Raw genomic sequence first — 19,525 nt, 5'->3', positions numbered from 1 at the left:
TTTCCTCTCTTTCCCCAACCACAATCTCATGCCAGTCTGGTTGCAGAGCACATTATAACCCATCATTTACTTCAAGCAAAGTATTATGAAAGTGAATTTATAAAAGTTTTTCCCTCAAATCCTACACAGGTATGAAAAATATTATATAGATTTAGATATAGCCTAATAGTTGGCTTTTTGGCAGCTGGGGGATGGAGATAGGGAGTGATATAAAGGGATATGGAGAGACAAGGAGGAATATAAAAAAGTTCCAGTTTCTCAAGTCTTTGTGAGTCTATTACACCTGAAGAGAAATAATTTAACCTCAAGTTTACTAATAAAACATTATACAAAATCTGTGCTATTTTGAAAGACTATATCATTTCAAATACAAATTTTTATCATAAGCCTTATTTAGTAACTTAATTTTTAAACTTAATTCTCTTAACATATGTTGTTCAAATTTTGAAAGAAGAAAAAAAAAGGAAGAAAAGAAAGTTCCCAAATTACAATGTTATATTTCTCGATATTTTTCTCAATTTTTCTAGCATTATAGTGATTAATGATCCCTGACTCTAGCTGTCTCTTATCAAGTTCCTTCAGGTCCTGATTTAGAAAGTGAAGCTTAACCTTTCTACTGTTGATCAAGGGTATGGGGAACCTTCTGGATAATGACAGATTATAAATGAGGATTCCTCTAACTGGAAAGATAAAGGCTGAGCAGTAAGATAAAGACTTTTAAAATCATGAAGTTTATGGATAGGTAGACATGAACTTATTCTCAAAATTTTAGTCTGCTAAAATCAGGGGCACTTCTAGAGAATTACTTAAAAATGATGTAGAACTGTTAAATTGAAAATCATCTATTTATATAGAACAATAACTAGTAGTTCATGCATGTAAATAAATTCATTTTTAGATATATTCATAGATGATTAATCTATATTTGACTATGAAGATAAAATAATGTTTAGAAATATGTCTAAATGTAGAGATAAATAAATTAGGGGGATTTTTACTTTGCCTATATACATAAAATATCTCACTGTACAGATTATTTTGTTGATCCTAAGAAGCATATATTTCATAAAAGATATCTTCACAAATGTGTGTGTCATCCTTGCGCAGGGGCCATGCTAAACTTCTCTGTATCGTTCCAATTTTAGCATATGTGCTGCCCAAGTGAGCACTTTAAAAGATATCCTCTATAAAAAAGTTTTCTTTGTGCTCTGGATGTTAGACACGAAGCCTAGAGGTCCGAGTGCTCTCAACTTTCCCTTCTGAGCTTCGCCCATCCTCAGTGGAAACCTGCATGCTCTGAAAAAGATGCCCTCCCCACCCCCACTGGAACACTCACCAAGTCATCACCACAACTTGTTCTGTGACCATCTTATAAGGCTCTTAACAAAAAATAAACAAGACTCTCAAAAAAATAAAAAGACAAAGCAGTTTTTATTTACTTATCAGCCAAGTGAACACATGCCAGGAAAAGAAATACACTCAATAGTTCACTGAGGGGGTGAAATGTATACTTTTAAGTTCTAGAATGGTGGGGAAGTCTATGGTGGCTATGCTTATGAAGGAGTAAAAAGTAGCACTCTGGATGGAAAAGAATGTTCAAGGGCGACACACCATAGTTTCAACATTTGTTATTGGTCATGAAATGTCTTCAGTTAGGTCCACTAAGAGTCTGGCAAACTTGAAATGACTATTTGTCTGGTCCTTTAATAATTTTACCCAGTAGAACCAGTTATGGCAAACATAATACCCATTTTAATATCTCCTCAACAAGGTTACTCTAAGTGAAAAACTTTTATTAAACACATTTATTCCTCTTATACTGATCTCCAGTATAAACTCCAAACTCTCACGTTACTCCTTATCACTTGGCTTTTAATCTCTTAATTTGATCTCATTCTCAGCTCCCAAACCCCTCAGGAAATCATTGTCACTCCCTAACAAAATACCCTATTTCCTCAACTTTTTCTTTTTTTTTTTAAATTTTTTTATTGTTATGTTAATCCCCATACATTACATCATTAGTTTTAGATATAGTGTTCCATGATTCATTGTTTGTGCATAACACCCAGTGCTCCATGCAGAACGTGCCCTCCTCAATACCCATCACCAGGCTAACCCATCCTCCCACCCCCCTCCCCTCTAGAACCCTCAGTTTGTTTTTCAGAGTCCATCGTCTCTCATGGTTCTTCTCCCCCTCCGATTTCTCCCCCTTCATTCTTCCCCTCCTGCTACATTCCTCTTCTTCTTTTTTTCTTTCTTAACATATATTGCATTATTTGTTTCAGAGGTACAGATCTGAGATTCAACAGTCTTGCACAATTCACAGCGCTTACCAGAACACATACCCTCCCCAGTGTCCATCACCCAGTCACCCCATCCCTCCCACCCCACCCCCCACTCCAGCAACCCTCAGTTTGTTTCCTGAGATTAAGAATTCCTCATATCAGTGAGGTCATATGATACACGTCTTTCTCTGTTTGACTTATTTCGCTCAGCATAATACCCTCCAGTTCCATCCACGTCGTTGCAAATGGCAAGATCTCATTCCTTTTGATGGCTGCATAATATTCCATTGTATATATATACCACATCTTCTTTACCCAATCATCTGTTGATGGACATCTTGGCTCTTTCCACAGTTTGGCTATTGTGGACATTGCTGCTATAAACATCGGGGTGCACGTAGCCTTTCGGGTCCCTACTTTTGTATCTTTGGGGTAAATACCCAGTAGTGCAATTGCTGGATCATATGGTAGCTCTATTTTCAACTTTTTGAGGAACCTCCATACTGTTTTCCAGAGTGGCTGCACCAGCTTGCATTCCCACCAACAATGTAGGAGGGTTCCCCTTTCTCCGCATCCCCGCCAACATCTGTCGTTTCCTGACTTGTTAATTTTAGCCATTCTGACTGGTGTGAGGTGGTATCTCATTGAGGTTTTGATTTGGACTTCCCTGGTGCTGAGCGATGTTGAGCACTTTTTCATGTGTCTGTTGGCCATTTGGATGTCTTCTTTGGAAAAATGTCTGTTCATGTCTTCTGCCCATTTCTTGATTGGATTCTTTGTTCTTTGGGTGTTGAGTTTGATGAGTTCTTTATAGATTTTGGATACTAGCCCTTTATCTGATATGTCATTTGCAAATATCTTCTCCCATTCTGTCAGTTGTCTTTTGGTTTTGTCGACTGTTTCCTTTGCTTTGCAAAAGCTTTTTATCTTGATGAAGTCCCAATAGTTCATTTTTGCCCTTGCTTCCCTTGCCTTTGGCGATGTTTCTAGGAAGAAGTTGCTGCGGCTGAGGTCGAAGAGGTTGCTGCCTGTGTTCTCCTTTAGGATTTTGATGGACTCCTGTCTCACATTGAGGTCTTTCAACCATTTGGAGTCTATTTTTGTGTGTGGTGTAAGGAAATGGTCCAGTTTCATTCTTCTGCATGTGACTGTCCAATTTTCCCAACACCATTTGTTGAAGAGACCCTCTTTTTTCCATTGGACATTCTTTCCTGCTTTGTCAAAGATTAGTTGACCATAGAGTTGAGGGTCCATTTCTGGGCTCTCTATTCTGTTCCATTGATCTATGTGTCTGTTTTTGTGCCAGTACCATACTGTCTTGATGATGACAGCTTTGTAGTAGAGCTGGAAGTCCGGAATTGTGATGCCGCCAACTTTGCTTTTCTTTTTCAACATTCCTCTGCCTATACGGGGTCTTTTCTGGTTCCATACAAATTTTAGGATTATTTGTTCCATTTCTTTGAAGAAAGTGGATGGTATTTTGATGGGGATTGCATTGAATGTGTAGATTGCTCTAGGTAGGATTGACATCTTCACAATATTTGTTCTTCCAATCCATGAGCATGGAACGTTTTTCCATTTCTTTGTGTCTTCCTCAATTTCTTTCATGAGTATTTTATAGTTTTCTGAGTACAGATCCTTTGCCTCTTTGGTTAGATTTATTCCTAGGTATCTTATGGTTTTGGGTGCAATTGTAAATGGGATCGACTCCTTAATTTCTCTTTCTTCTGACTTGTTGTTGGTGTATAGGAATGCCACTGACTTCTGTGCATTGATTTTATATCCTGCCACTTGACTGAATTCCTGTATGAGTTCTAGCAGTTTTGGGGTGGAGTCTTTGGGATTTTCCACATAAAGTATCATATCATCTGCAAAGAGTGAGAGTTTGACTTCTTCTTTGCCAATTTGGATGCCTTTGATTTCTTTTTGTTGTCTGATTGCTGTGGCTAGGACTTCCAATACTATGTTGAATAGCAGTGGTGATAGTGGACATCCCTGCCGCGTTCCTGACCTTAGGGGGAAAGCTCTCAGTTTTTCCCCATTGAGAATGATATTTGCTGTGGGTTTTTCATAGATGGCTTTTATGATATTGAGGTATGTACCCTCTATCCCTATACTCTGAAGAGTTTTGATCAAGAAAGGATGCTGTACTTTGTCAAATGCTTTTTCTGCATCTATTGAGAGGATCATATGATTCTTGTTCTTTCTTTTGTTAATGTATTGTATCACGTTGATTGATTTGCGGATGTTGAACCAACCTTGCAGCCCAGGGATAAATCCGACTTGGTCGTGGTGAATAATCCTTTTAATGTACTGTTGGATCCTATTGGCTAGTATTTTGGTGAGAATTTTTGCATCCATGTTCATCAGGGATATTGGTCTGTAATTCTCCTTTTTGATGGGGTCTTTGTCTGGTTTTGGGATCAAGGTAATGCTGGCCTCATAAAATGAGTTTGGAAGTTTTCCTTCCATTTCTATTTTTTGGAACAGTTTCAGAAGGATAGGTATTAATTCTTCTTGAAATGTTTGGTAGAATTCCCCTGGGAAGCCATCTGGCCCTGGGCTTTTGTGTTTTGGGAGATTTTTGATGACTGCTTCTATTTCCTTAGTGGTTATAGGTCTGTTCAGGTTTTCTATTTCTTCCTGGTTCAGTTTTGGTAGTTGATACATCTCTAGGAATGCATCCATTTCTTCCAGGTTATCTAATTTGCTGGCATAGAGTTGCTCATAATATGTTCTTATAATTGTTTGTATTTCTTTGGTGTTGGTTGTGATTTCTCCTCTTTCATTCATGATTTTGTTGATTTGGGTCCTTTCTCTTTTCTTTTTGATAAGTCTGGCCAGGGGCTTATCAATCTTGTTAATTCTTTCAAAGAACCAGCTCCTAGTTTCGTTGATCTGTTCTACTGTTCTTTTGGTTTCTATTTCATTGATTTCTGCTCTGATCTTTATTATTTCTCTTCTCCTGCTGGGTTTAGGCTTTATTTGCTGTTCTTTCTCCAGCTCCTTTAGGTGTAGGGTTAGGTTGTGTACTTGAGACCTTTCTTGTTTCTTGAGAAAGGCTTGTATTGCTATATACTTTCCTCTTAGGACTGCCTTTGCTGTATCCCAAAGATTTTGAATAGTTGTGTTTTCATTTTCATTGGTTTCCATGAATTTTTTTAATTCTTCTTTAATTTCCTGGTTGACCCATTCATTCTTCAGTAGGATGCTCTTTAGCCTCCATGTATTTGAGTTCTTTCCAACTTTCCTCTTGTGATTGAGTTGTAGTTTCAAAGCATTGTGGTCTGAAAATAGGCAGGGGATGATCCCAATCTTCTGGTACTGGTTGAGACCTGATTTATGACCTAGGATGTGATCTATTCTGGAGAATGTTCCATGGGCACTAGAGAAGAATGTGTATTCCGTTGCTTTGGGATGGAATGTTCTGAATATGTCTGTGAAGTCCATTTGGTCCAGTGTGTCATTTAAAGTCTTTATTTCCTTGTTGATCTTTTGCTTAGACGATCTGTCCATTTCAGTGAGGGGGGTGTTAAAGTCCCCCACTATTATTGTATTGTTGTCGATGTGTTTCTTTGCTTTTGTTATTAATTGCCTTATATAATTGGCTGCTCCCATGTTAGGGGCATAGATATTTACAATTGTTAGATCTTCTTGTTGGATAGACCCTTTAAGTAGGATATAGTGTCCTTCCTCATCTCTTATTACAGTCTTTGGTTTAAAATCTAATTTGTCTGATATAAGGATTGCCACCCCAGCTTTCTTTTGGTGTCCATTAGCATGGTAAATGGTTTTCCACCTCCTCACTTTCAATCTGGGGGTGTCTTTGGTTCTAAAATGAGTCTCTTGCAGACAGCATATCGATGGGTCTTGTTTTTTAATCCAATCTGATAGCCTGTGTCTTTTGATTGGGGCATTTAGCCCATTTACATTCAGGGTAACTATTGAAAGATAGGAATTTAGTGCCATTGTATTGCCTGTAAAGTGACTGTTACTGTATATTGTCTGTGTTCCTTTCTGGTCTATGTTACTTTTAGGCTCTCTCTTTGCTTAGAGGACCCCTTTCAATACTTCTTGTAGGGCTGGTTTCGTGTTTGCAAATTCCTTTAGTTTTTGTTTGTCCTGGAAGCTTTTTATCTCTCCTTCAATTTTCAATGACAGCCTAGCTGGATATAGTATTCTTGGCTGCATATTTTTCTCATTTAGTGCTCTGAATATGTCCTGCCAGTCCTTTCTGGCCTGCCAGGTCTCTGTGGATAAGTCTGTTGCCAATCTAATGTTTCTACCATTGTAGGTTACATATCTCTTCTCCCGAGCTGCTTTCAGGATTTTCTCTTTGTCTCTGAGACTCGTAAGTTTTACTATTAGATGTCGGGGTGTTGACCTATTTTTATTGATTTTGAGAGGGGTTCTCTGTGCTTCCTGGATTTTGATGCCTGTTTCCTTCCCCAAATTAGGGAAGTTCTCTGCTATAATTTGCTCCATTATACCTTCTGCCCCTCTCTCTCTTTCTTCTTCTTCTGGGATCCCAATTATTCTAATGTTGTTTCGTCTTATGGTATCGTTTATCTCTCGAATTCTGCCCTCATGATCCAGTAGTTGTTTATCTCTCTTTTTCTCAGCTTCTTTATTTTCCATCATTTGGTCTTCTATCTCACTGATTCTTTCTTCTGCCTCATTTATCCTAGCAGTTAGCGCCCCCATATTTGATTGCACCTCATTGATAGCCTTTTTGATTTCTACTTGGTTAGATTTTAGTTCTTTTACTTCTCCAGAAAGGGTTTCTCTAATAACTTCCATGCTTTTTTCAAGCCCAGCTAGTATCTTTAAAGTGATGATTCTGAACTCTAGATCTGACATCGTACTAATGTCCGTATTGAGTAGGTCCCTGGCAGTCGGTACTACCTCTTGTTCTTTTTGTTGAGGTGATTTTTTCTGTCTTGTCATTTTGTGCAGAGGAGAATAGATTAATGAGAGAACAAAATGCTAGCAGGGTAACAACGTCCCCAGAAAATATACTCTAAACAAATCAGAAAAGACCTGAAGCAGTGGGAAAAGAAAGGGAAAGAGAGAAAAAAGAAAAAGAAAGAAAAAAAGAAAAAAGAAAAAGATAAAGATAAAAACAAACAAAAGCAGAACAAAACAAAATAAAACAAAAACAGAATGTGATTAAATATGATCAGGTTGGTTTATAGATCAGTGCCACACACTAGATTTTGGGTGTATTTTGGTCTGTTAAAAGAAAGTCCCTCCCAAAATTTTAAAGAAAGAAGGGAGAGAATGTGATCAGGCAGGGGAGTAGAAAAAAACCATACACTAGAGATTTAGAGTATATTTTGATCTGTTAGAAGAAACTATCTCAAGATTTTAAAGAGAGAACAACTTATATATATATATGCCAAAAATACGGTTAACTACTATGAAGGGATAGAATATGACTTTAAAAATGAAAAATAAAAATTTTTTTTTAAAAAAAGGATTGATAAGATGTTGGTTGAAAAAGGGAAAAAGAAAAATTCAAAAAAAAAGAAAAAAAGAAAAAAGAAAAAAAGACAGTTAAAAAAAATAATTAACTTTGAAAGACTAAAGAATCATGGTAAAAAAGCCATGAATTCTATGTGCAGTATTCCCCTAGCGCTGGAGTTCTGCCGTTCTCATTGATCGGTAAACTTGGTCTTGGCTGGCTGTTCTCGCTGATCTTCTGGGGGAGGGGCCTGTTGCCGTGGTTCCCAAATGTCTTTGCCGGAGGCAAAATTGCCCCGCCCTTGCCGGTCCGGGCTAAGTAATCTGCTGGGGTTTGCTCTCCGGAGCTTTTGTTCCCTGCAAGCTTTCCCTACAGCTTTGGAGGCGGAGAGTGAAAATGGCGGCCTCCCAGTCTCCGCCCCGGAGGAGCCGAGAACTCGGGGTCCCGCTCCTCAGCGAGCCCCCAGAGAAAAGCAGTCAGTCACTCCCGTCTCCCCGGTCTCCGGCCACACTCCGCGCTCACCCCGCCTGTGACCGCGCCTTTCTATCTGGCACCCGACCCCAGGTGGAGTCTCCAAACCTAGCAGATCCCCGCGGTGCGCTCCCGCACCTCTCCTCCCCAGGGAAGAAGGTGAGTCTCCCCGGATCTGCCGCTTGTTGGGTCCCTGCTGGAGGAGCAGTGGCCCGACTGTGCCGCGGATCACGGTTTATGGCAACCCCGAGCTGAGAGCCCCCGCCTGGGCTCCGTCTCTGCAGCTGGCTTCCCTGCTCCGATCCCTGGGAGCTCTGCCGCACTCAGGCACCCCCGGTCTTTCTGTGACCCCGAGGGTCCTGAGACCACACTGTCCCGCGAGGGTTCCACCCCCCACTTCGCCACCAGAGTGACGTCCCTCAGCGGAGCAGACTTCTAAAAGTTCCGATTTTGTGCTCCGTGGCTCTATCACTTGCCAGAAGCCGCCGACGGAGGCCCCTCCCCCGCCGTCTATCCTCCCGAATAACGCCTCGGATTCACTTCTCCGCACGTCCTACCTTCCAGAAAGTGGTCGCTTTTCTGTTCAGAGAGTTGTTGCTATTCTTTTCTTCGATCTCCTGTTGAGTTTGTAGGTGTTCAGATTGGTTTGATCCCCATCCAGCTGAATTCCTGAGAGGAGACGAAATCCAGGTCTCCTACTCCTCCGCCATCTTTCCTCAACTTTTTCTTGTTCACCAGTTTAGAAATTTTTCCTTCCCTTCTTTCTCCAACTAAAACCTGACTTTTCCCTGATGATTCTGTATTGCTAAGATCCCTTAGGAGGTAACCGATTTTCTCTCATTCAACCTCAGACCATTGGGCTATTAGGTGTACCCTGTGCTCCTATTGTCTCTTTTAGCCCATTTTCCTTGTTCTAAGATCCCCAGTTTTGAATCTCATGTCAACAGATTATGTAGTAGATTGAGTACTCTACCCCCACAGTGGCTCGGGGTTTGCCAGGTTCTTTGCTTTAGCCAGTAAGACAACTGCAAACATGATCTAAGCAGAGACTTAACAGTTTTCTTATACATGGGACTCACTCTATCTTGCTGCTTATGGGAACCCTGCACCCACTAGTATATGTGTAGGAGCTTAAGGCAAGTGTTATATAAAAAGAGACCCTTGGTCAAGTCATCCCCATTGCCCATGTATCTCCATCCAAATTCCAGACATGTGAGTTCATCTTAGATCACCCACCACAAGCTGAGCCGGTACAGACCAGAAGAATCTCCTAGCTGACCCACAGAACTGATGAGAAATAATAATTGCTTATTGTCTTAAAACACTAATTGTGGAGTGGTTTGTTACCTGGCAAAAAGCTAACTGATACCGATTATATCACCCAATCCTAATGCTAGACTATAAGCTCTATGTGAGCAGTTGCTTGTTGGCTTGTTTCCCTACTGCTATTGCCCCAGTGTTTGGAAAATTTTAGATTTTTCAATAACTTCTTTTTGAAAACATAAAAATGTTAAGAATGTTTTTAGATAAATATTGCCCTGAATTAAATATGAGGGAACATGTGTTTCCTCAATGGCTCACAGTCCCTAAGAATTTGAATACACATATTGTTTAGACAATCATTTTACTAAACTTATAATAAACTTAATTATTTTTCAAGCTTCTGTTCTAAAATTGAGATACTGAAATAACAATAATAATGAGATGGTAATGGTTAATGATAATGATTATAGTATTAGCATAATATTATAATAATTATTATTAATTGAAAAGCCCTTGATTCCTGACATTATACCATTTAATATTCAAGTGAAACTTATAAGATAAACATTACTTACCCCTATTTCATGAAGAAGACCTGATGCTTACTGAAATTAACCACTTACCCAAAGCTTCACAGTTAGTGATAGATTTTACATTCAAATCCAGAACTTTCTTATTCTAGGATATTTGTTACATTTTTTCTCTAATGTGAATCTTCTTTTTATCCCTGTTTGAAAACGCGTTTTTGAGATAGAAGGTTATTTAGAATATTATCTGATTCAATTTCTTACTTAGTAGGTAAGAAAGCAGAGGAAAAAGGTCAACTAATGTATCTAAGAGGACACAGAGAATAATTCATTCAATAATGTGCCAGGAACTTACAGATTAGAAGTAAACTCACAAGTGGAAGAAGACAAGATATTTTCATTTATTGAGATTCTAACATAGTTTGGGCACTGGGAAGGTACACTTATACATGTAACCTGGTTTGTTACTCACAGCAAAGTAATAAGGTAAGTGTATCATTTCTACTGGTGAGGAATCTTGGGTTCAGAATTCACTAGTAGTTAAACGCTGTATCTGAAACCTGAAACCTAAACTCACTCCTATCTGAATTCTAATAGCATGCGTTGTCAGTAAATACTGCAGCAATCTGGGGTTATATTTTCTTATGGTATTTTTAACAGTGTTTTAGAAAGAAAGGCAGAGAATACAGTCTCTATTAAAAAAGAAATCTCCATGTCAGAAAACTGGGATTCGCTAATATTTTGAGTTAAACTGAGAAACAAGAGCCAAGTCAAAGGGTTGGGGGAGAAACATGTTGTTTTAAATAATGATTCAAAGAGCAAATTTTGTTTCTGAAATAGAATATCAGTAAACTTCACACAGCTGATGAATATGTTAATATTATGATATAATTTCATTTTTTATTTTTGCAATAAAAACTACCACAAAATAATAACCTGAAGATAAAATCAAGATTCTATTTATGTAGTGCAAATAAAATATTTAAGGATGTCTTTTGGAACATCGGGAAACACTTGTCCTCAGGATTGTATAGTAATCGGTAGTTCATCTAATAAAACTTGGTTTCAGGGGCCACGCCCATCACTCATGCAAGTGGTGTTCAGTTCACAGGAGGAAGACATGGGATGGGCAAGTTCTTCAGAACTTGCAGCATTTTATTTGTCCAACTGTTCACTTCCCAAACCAGACTGTTAATTCTTTAAATGATGGCTATTAATGATTGATGAAGGAAGGAAGGAAGGAAGGAAGGAAGGAAGGAAGGAAGGGATGGACGGATGGAAGAAATAAAGTTACCAGGTAGAAAGTTCAGCCCACTGGAAAGATAGGATATATCCTTGTCAGAGACAGGTCAGGATGATGCATTATAGATGAAATTTATAAAAATGCATTCATATGTAACATTAAAACATATATTACATCAGGTGAATCCTTGCTCCAGGTACTACAATTGACAAAAAAGATGACAAGTTATTTTTAAATTTTTATGTATTAAAATTATTTAAAAGAGTATCAAATTAAAGTTCAGAATTTCTCATATTTACATGGATTTAGAGTAGTGAAATGTTAAAATACATTTTAATATACTGATTAAAACAGCCTCAAACTAGATGAGAGTTACCATTTTACATTAACATAATGTCAACATAATTTTAATTTAAATATATTTCCATATATTTTGATTAGAATCTTGTTAATATTCAAGTTCATTTACTTCCTACTAAAGACTTACTTTATTTAGAGGTCATAGGAATATGTTAGTTGTGAAGTATGCTTACAAGAGTTGAAATTTCTTAATTAAAAATTTTAATTGAAATATAAAATGTGCAATGTACCAGTGGGCAAAGCAAACCAGATGTAATTCTTTTGTGTATCTTTGGAGACTGTTGTCTCTCTTCCCATTACACTTGAGAAACTGGGAGGATAGGTTAGTATCCCCTTCAGTTCAATTTCATTTATTCCTATGATTGTAAATGATACTAGGAAATGCTATTTTTTTCTGGGGAAAATATGACTGTGGAAATCTATCAGTTAGGTTGCTAATGTATGCAATTAAAGGCATATACCAAGCATTCAGGAGTTTAAAACTTTATCTTTGGGGACATACTGGCAAGCAGTCAGGAAAGAAATTTTTCAGTTAGAATGTAACCACCAAACACTGTCTTACTGAGTGACAGTCCCATTATGAATTTAAGCCCAGGATATAAAAACAGTCAATTGAACTACACATTCATCGCTGCCTGCAGCTGTGGATGAGAGGAAAAGAACTTGTTAACATGGGTAGGTGGAGGTTATAGTTTCTAGGAGCTATTGATCTAGTTCTGTCTGTAACTTGATTACAGTCAAGGTGTGTAAGGGAGAGGAAGATTAGGAAACTGAGGCAAAAATAAAATAGAGATGATTCTTAAAAATATAGAAGGTTATGGACTAAATATATGGCATTTGGGAGACCAGATTTATTCCAAAGTAGAACTACAAAGACCTGCTTTTGACACTAATAAACATGTAATCAGTAGCGAACTATTTAAATTTTCCAAGCTTCAATTTCGTCATCTAAAAAAAAAAAAAAAAATCAGGGTGTTTTTCATGATTTCAGTAATGGCATAAGTCAACATTCTGGTGTAAACCTAAGAGTTTTAACAGGATGCCTCGGCAAACTTCTGACATAGACAGACATTTGCTTCATTGTCACTGCTTCTGGCAATTGTAACAGAATAGCGGCACCCTCAAATTCCACTAGAAGAGGTACTGGTTTTCGAGCACCAGTAGCATTTTCAGAGAGTATGATATCAGAAGGTGTGTGTGTGTGTGTATGTGTGTGTGTGCGTGCATGCGTGCACACACTGATGGGGGAGAAGACATCACTAAAGAGCTGTACGGAAGGGGAAAAAATGTCGCCATTACCAGGATCATTTCCCCTCAACCCACTTATTTTTATTACCTCATTTACTTTGGAGACCTAAACTCCCTAGAATCCTGAGCTCATGGAGGAGAATACACAGACTGCTACGGCTCTCAGTTCATGAGGAAAATTTACTGACCCATATCAGAGGAACAGACAATAAAATGTCTTAAATTCAGTGCAAAAGGGTTAACTTTGATAACATTTTATGTGGGTGATATATTTTTCCATTTGCCCTATGCTTTCAACATTCAACTTCCTCTTTCCAATCTCTACAACAATCCATATTTTATAAGTAGTGTATTATTAGAGGCAGGAAAAATAAGCAGGAAAGTGCAAAAGTTACCTCCAGTGCAGAAATGTTGGTCCGTTATATAGTCTTAGTTGGTAGTCTCATTTTTTTGTGGACTTTTACAATCTCATGACAAAAAACATCCACCCTTGGAAAAGCCTTTGGTTGTAACTGGATGAAAATGACATCTTAGAATAAAGTATATATCTTAGGAACATCAATAAATAAGAAAAACTCAAAAATTATACAATTATATATCAAATAGTAAAATCTCAGTATTGAAAATCATGACTAAACATTTAATTACAAAATGGAATGCAGGATGAGAAAATCATTGGATGAGGATCAGATGCAATGATATTGGTACTGGATATTGGTATGGACTGATATTAATGATAACATGCAAATTTTTAAAAAAACTTAAGCATTCAGATTTTCCAAAGATACAAAGGGAAAGGGAATATGTGCTAATAAAAGCTGTTTCTCTTGATCTTTAGGCTTGGTAAACATAATTCAACACAATTCCATTTGGGTATGCTTCTTAAACCCCAATGGGAAATCAAAACTTTAAAGAGATACTCATTAGAATTACATCACGAGAGGAGAATGACATCATCAAGATTGCAACAGAGGTCATTCCTGACTTTACTCCCTCTCACAAAGAGAACTAACAACAATTCATGGACAAGACAACAGTGAAAGAATCCTAGAACATGAAAGAGATGATGAAGTACCCCACTGCACCACAGAGACCAAGACAGAAAACACTACAAAAGTGGAACAACTACATATTCACTATGTTGCCCTGCCCCCAGGCCAGCACAGCACCATACCAAGAGGTATTCATAGGCTTGGTTCCTCCAGTGGGAAAAGAGCCCAAAGTGGATGTCCATCTCCCCCAGCATTGTGGGTTGCCTCTTAGGAGCCTCCACTCTAGTTTGACCTCACAGGGATTGCAGGGGAATCTGTAGGGCTCAACCACTAGGAATCTGAATGAGATGGAGAAGGTGGGTAGGGGCTCAAAATGACCAGCACTCAGATCCTGGCAGACTGAGTTCCTACCAGCAGCACCCATGGAGCAGTCCCACCCAGCACTTTTGCTTATCAGCAGAACCAAGACAGTGGTACAGTCCGACCAGTGAGCTCGGTAGGGATAAGTTTGCCTGATTTAGGTCCTCAAACAAAGAGCTTTACTGGTTCTACAAACTGGCCTGCCCCCACTCAGACAGGAAAGCTGAGTCATAAACTGGCTCACTGGTGAGTATAACTCCTGGTCTCACCAAAAAAGCTAGTCAGAATGCCTGGTTGCTGTGTATCCCAACACTTTTGAGCAGAAAGTATAGCAGTTAGAGCTGATTGTTTGCAAAGCAAGGCCAGTGGCCCTCTTTAGCTAGGAAAATAGATTTGTGGGTTGGCTTGAGTCAAGACCATAAACAAAATTCTTGCTGGCCTTGGAAGCTGGTTCTCATGCTTTGCCTGAGCAAGGAAACGAATTCATAATGCCACAATTACCAAAGCAGCCTTCAGCCCACCCAACCCATGGAACATTATTCAGTCATAGAAAATGCAAAAGTCCTGTCACTTGAAACAACATAGAAGGACTTGGAGAACGTTATGCTAAGTGAAATAAATCAGACAGAGAAGACAAATACTGTATAATCTCACACATATGTGGAAACTTAAAAAATATCATAGAAAATGAGATCAGATTTACAGTTACCAGAGGTGGAAGGTTGGGAGAGGAAGAAATGGAAGAAGGTGTTCAAAGGTACAAATTTCCATTTACAAGATAAATAAGTACCAGGGATATAATGTACAATGTGATGACTGCAGTTAACATTGCTATAATATATATATGTATATATATATTTATGTATATTATGTGTATATATATATGTAAATATTGATAAGAGAGCAAATCCTAGGTGTTCTCATCATAAGAAAAAAATATTTTTTATCTATATGAGAAGACTGATGTTAACTAAACTTACTGTAATCATTTCACAATATATGTACATCAAGTCATTATGCTGTACACCTTAAACTTACACAGTGCTCTATGTCACTACCAATAAAACTGTAAAAAGAATTACATCACAAACCACATATAATACCTTATAGATTTTCCAGAATGCTCTAGGAAAATTTTAATTGAAAATCAGAGTATCATATTTTTATCACTGATGTTAAGTATCCTAGGATTATATGGCTTGGAGACCACTGGTTATAACTACAAAACGTAAAAAAATAATATATACCATCCTATCTTTCACTTTTCCTGTTTCTTAATTAATCACATTATCCATGACATAGTTGATAAGACAAAAATCAGGAAACATGAAAAAAAATCAAGATTAAAGTAAAGGAAAACCAAAAGAATTGGGGGAAAAGATAAAAATCACCTTCATTAAGGCCTGGACAATTGATGATAAAATAAAACTCTTGCCAGATGTGTCATGTGACTATCTGATGTTTTTCATTAAAAGAGTCAAGTTAAGAGAGGAAACTGTTAGGAGAGGGAAAAAAATCACCTTTAGGAATTCACAAAGAGAGAAAAGATACATTTATAGTATACCACCAGATTTGGTTTTCAAGGGCTAGAGTTTATGAACTAAAATGAAAACCAATTCTATTCATTCAAAAAAAAAGTTATTTTGAGATAGCATGGACTACAGAAAAGCTAACTGGTGTATTTTAACAGCTTACTAACTCATTTTGTCCCTTAAACAATAAAATCATTATGTTCATTAGGCTGGGTAACTCTTAAATCACAAAATAATCCCCACATTATCCCAAATTTTCAAAGGGACATTTTTTTTTTAAGTAGGCTCCACACCCAGCATGGAGCCACACATGGGGTTGAACCCACAACCGTGGGATCAAGACCTAAGTCAAGATCAAAAGTCAGACACTTAAACAACTGAGCCACCCAGGCCCCCACAAAGGGACATGTTTTTAATGAGTATGTACATACTATCATATACATAGGAGGAGGAGCTACAATCGTGTCTTGGGCAAATCCAGAGAAATTAAATTTGGGCCAAAGAGTCTATGAGACAAGTTTTTATTGAGCCCCAAAGGCTGTAAAAACCTCAATAGAAAGAAACAGGTAGCTATGTAGAAATCATGGGCAACCAGCAGTGTGATATGTGTATGTGTCCCATCTAGGGAGAGTATTAAAAGTTCTCCGGCAACTAGAAAAATTTTACCTATATGAAAATTAACATTATTGTCAAAATATTGGTGCTTAGTGTCATATACGGTTTGCTTCATGATTAAACTTTCCAAATCCTAGAAAACTGTGGTATAGGATAGACACCGTGATAACAAAGTGCTTATGAATGCTGGCCCCCAAATTTTGTTGCTCTGTGACCCCAAGTAAATCAGTTGACCTCTCTCTGTTGTATTTCAATTATCTGCAAAACCAGGATAATGACAGTACCTCCCTTAGGTTGGCAGAAAATGACACATGTAAACTCCAACATCCCATTTAATATATCACTCGTGTTTATGAGCTCACTAAGGATACTGAGTTTCAAAAGTTTCATGGCTTAGGTATCAGATTAATGTAAGGAATGCCTAACAACTATAAGTTTTGTTTACTTATTTAAATAAAAGCTAAGCTTGTAGTGTTATAGACGTAATATATTTGTCAGACTTGATAGCTGATACGGGGCCATAGATCAGTGTGGTGTTATGGTTAAAAGCATAGCTTTGTGATCAGGCTGACCTGAGTTCAAACTCAACTTCATTTCTCTTATCTATGAAATAGAAATAATAATAGTACCTACTCCATAAAGTTGCTAGGAGTATTAAATTAGATTTCCCTAATAAAATGCCAAAGGGTATAGCATATAATAAGGAATTGCAACAAAGTTGTTCCTCTTTATGAGTGAACATATGAAGCCGTCTAAACACAACCCTAAAAACCTTTGAGTGCTGACATTTCCTATTGTTTTTTATTACCTAGCTTCCTAATTGATTTTCATACAGACTTCTAGCCTCTGGTAAAGCTAGCTCACATCATTTGGTTGATCACAAACAGTGGTGCCAATAGAAAACGACATGCTGAGAATGTTTTTGATTTTATGAAGTTTATAAGACTGGTGATCTGTCAACCATAAATACAACAACATAACTGTATATTTGTATTTTGGAAGTATTTACTTCTCTATACTATGAAGAAGCTTCATTTTATATTGAAATTATTAGCCACAGCTGATGCTGCAAAAGCACAAAAGATCTAAATCCATTTTCTTGTTACTTAGAATGCAATTTAAAGTTCTTTGACACATTTTTTTGTTGTTTAGGTCCAAAATGCTTGTCAGCAACTTGTACAATCATTTTTAAATATTTTAAATTTATGTCAGTGTGGTAGTAAGCAAGATTGCTTTCTAACCACAATGGATTTCTTCCACTTGTGTATGTCTTTTAAAATTACTATTACTTTCTTATCCTTATGTTAATATTTTTCTACATTTATAACACTTTCCCTTTGTCAATTTTATGCTTCCTTTTCAGCTCATGCTTTAAGTAAAGGTGACCTTTAAAATACGTAAGTTTCCATAATGGAAAATGTAATCTTACTAGAGAACATCTACATGAACTAAGATTTCCTAAGGAAATGCAGGTCACTGAACTTCATTTGTGTAGGGCATTTTGAAATACAGGGAAATAGAAATGTGAATTAATTAAATACCATTTCCTATGCTGTGCTCACATAAATAATTAAACTAACCAATACAACTGTTCTCAAGCTATAGTAACCTGATTAACTATCCCTCTAACTGTTGCACATTGTTTGCACCATGCTATAAATCTGCATCATATATTATTTACAATTTTCTACTTCACCCTTGTTTAAATGCCAACCATTAAAATGAACTGTGAAAGTTACTGATGAAACATAACAAAAAAAAAAAAAAAAAAAAAAAACAGCTATACATTGTTCTTAAAGGAGCACAGGGGTTTGGATTGTTAATTGGGTAATGTGGAGTTTAATACTTAATGAATTTTTTATTATCAACAATTTTATTTTTAATAAAGGGAAAAAGGTGTCTATAATCACTATATATGATGGCCTCTATATCAAAGTCAAGTTTGAGACCAAGTTTATATCTCATACAAGTCTGTCCATATTACCCTGAAGGCAGTTATTCCAAAATTCTATGAAGTTCATTAAGGTATCCCTTTATTTTTTCAAATGATAACTGTGCAAGAAGCTTTCTTTGTTCCAAAGGCTCTGTGATATCCAATGAGGTCATTGGAGTAGGAATGGTGAAGAATACAAGGTGGGTTTTGGTAAGTGATACCTAGAGGTAAGGGAGGCAGAGTGTAGAGTCTAAGATTACTGCTAGTTTTCTGAATCAAACATCTGCGTCAAAGGAACTTCTAAGCAAATGCTGACAAATTACCATTTCCCTCATGAACTCACTTCTCCCTCTCAGGGGAGCTCTCAGAGCTCTGATCTTGTCCACCTTGATTAGGCAATTTCCTCTACCAAATCCCTCCATGTATGAGGTTCGAGTAGAGTCATTTGGTCCATTTTCTCAGACTGTTTACCTCACCTTAACCCCTCTGCTATGATTTTATGACCAAAAAGCTAATAGAGGAAAAAAAATTTAAGAAAGAGGGAGTGGTAATGATACATTTTTAAGTAAAAAAATCTCTAATGGACATGGCAATTCAAAACCTGCGAAGCCTTTTTAAAGAAAAGTTTAGTGAAATCATTAGAAGAAAATCACCTAAAAGCTGAAACCCTAGTCCTGTAACAGGACAAATACTCCACAAGGTCATGATTTCCTTATTTCTTACTAGTCTCTTCTCAACTCTTGATGTACCAGAAATACTGACCTGCTTATAACTCTCTGCACTCAGCATACTGTGATATTACCTTTGTTTTGATTAACACTCTGTCCTTCAACCAGAATATCCTCACCCTTTTCCTCAGCTGGATAATTCTGATCTACTATTTATAACCCAGGTCACTGAGCACCACTTCTAGGAATTCTTCCTTGATCTCACTGGGCTAAGTGCCCCATGGTGCTCCAATTCATACTGTTCATGTCTCTACATTTCTCTTACCACACTGTTTTTGACTATTTGTTCATGAAGCCTGCTTTCCTCTATTTCTCCTAGACTATGAGCAGCTTGAGGGATAATTTCTCATTTATCTTCATATCCCCAGGACCTAGCACTGTGACTTGGAATGTTGAATAGATGAATAAACAATGAATGAATCATCCTAGAGTTAGAGAATTAAATATGCTCATTTATATGTCCTATCACTGGTACAGATTCTACTGAGAGGAAACTAAGTATTA

At 37.4% G+C, this 19,525-nt stretch overlaps 1 non-coding gene across 1 annotated transcript; it reads right to left on the bottom strand.

Moving 5' to 3' along the window:
- Nucleotides 1–1,065: 1,065 nt before the first annotated feature.
- On the bottom strand, nt 1,066–1,169 carry LOC116643305. Its single transcript, XR_004301521.1, has one exon. It is a non-coding gene; the product is annotated as a U6 spliceosomal RNA (small nuclear RNA).
- Nucleotides 1,170–19,525: the final 18,356 nt, after the last annotated feature.

The sequence above is a fragment of the Phoca vitulina genome, unplaced genomic scaffold (assembly GCF_004348235.1).
Source record: "Phoca vitulina isolate PV1807 unplaced genomic scaffold, GSC_HSeal_1.0 scaffold25, whole genome shotgun sequence".
NCBI classification, from domain to species: Eukaryota; Metazoa; Chordata; class Mammalia; order Carnivora; family Phocidae; genus Phoca; species Phoca vitulina.
Note: the sequence above shows the minus strand (reverse complement) of the source record. Positions and strands in the feature narration are given on the sequence as shown.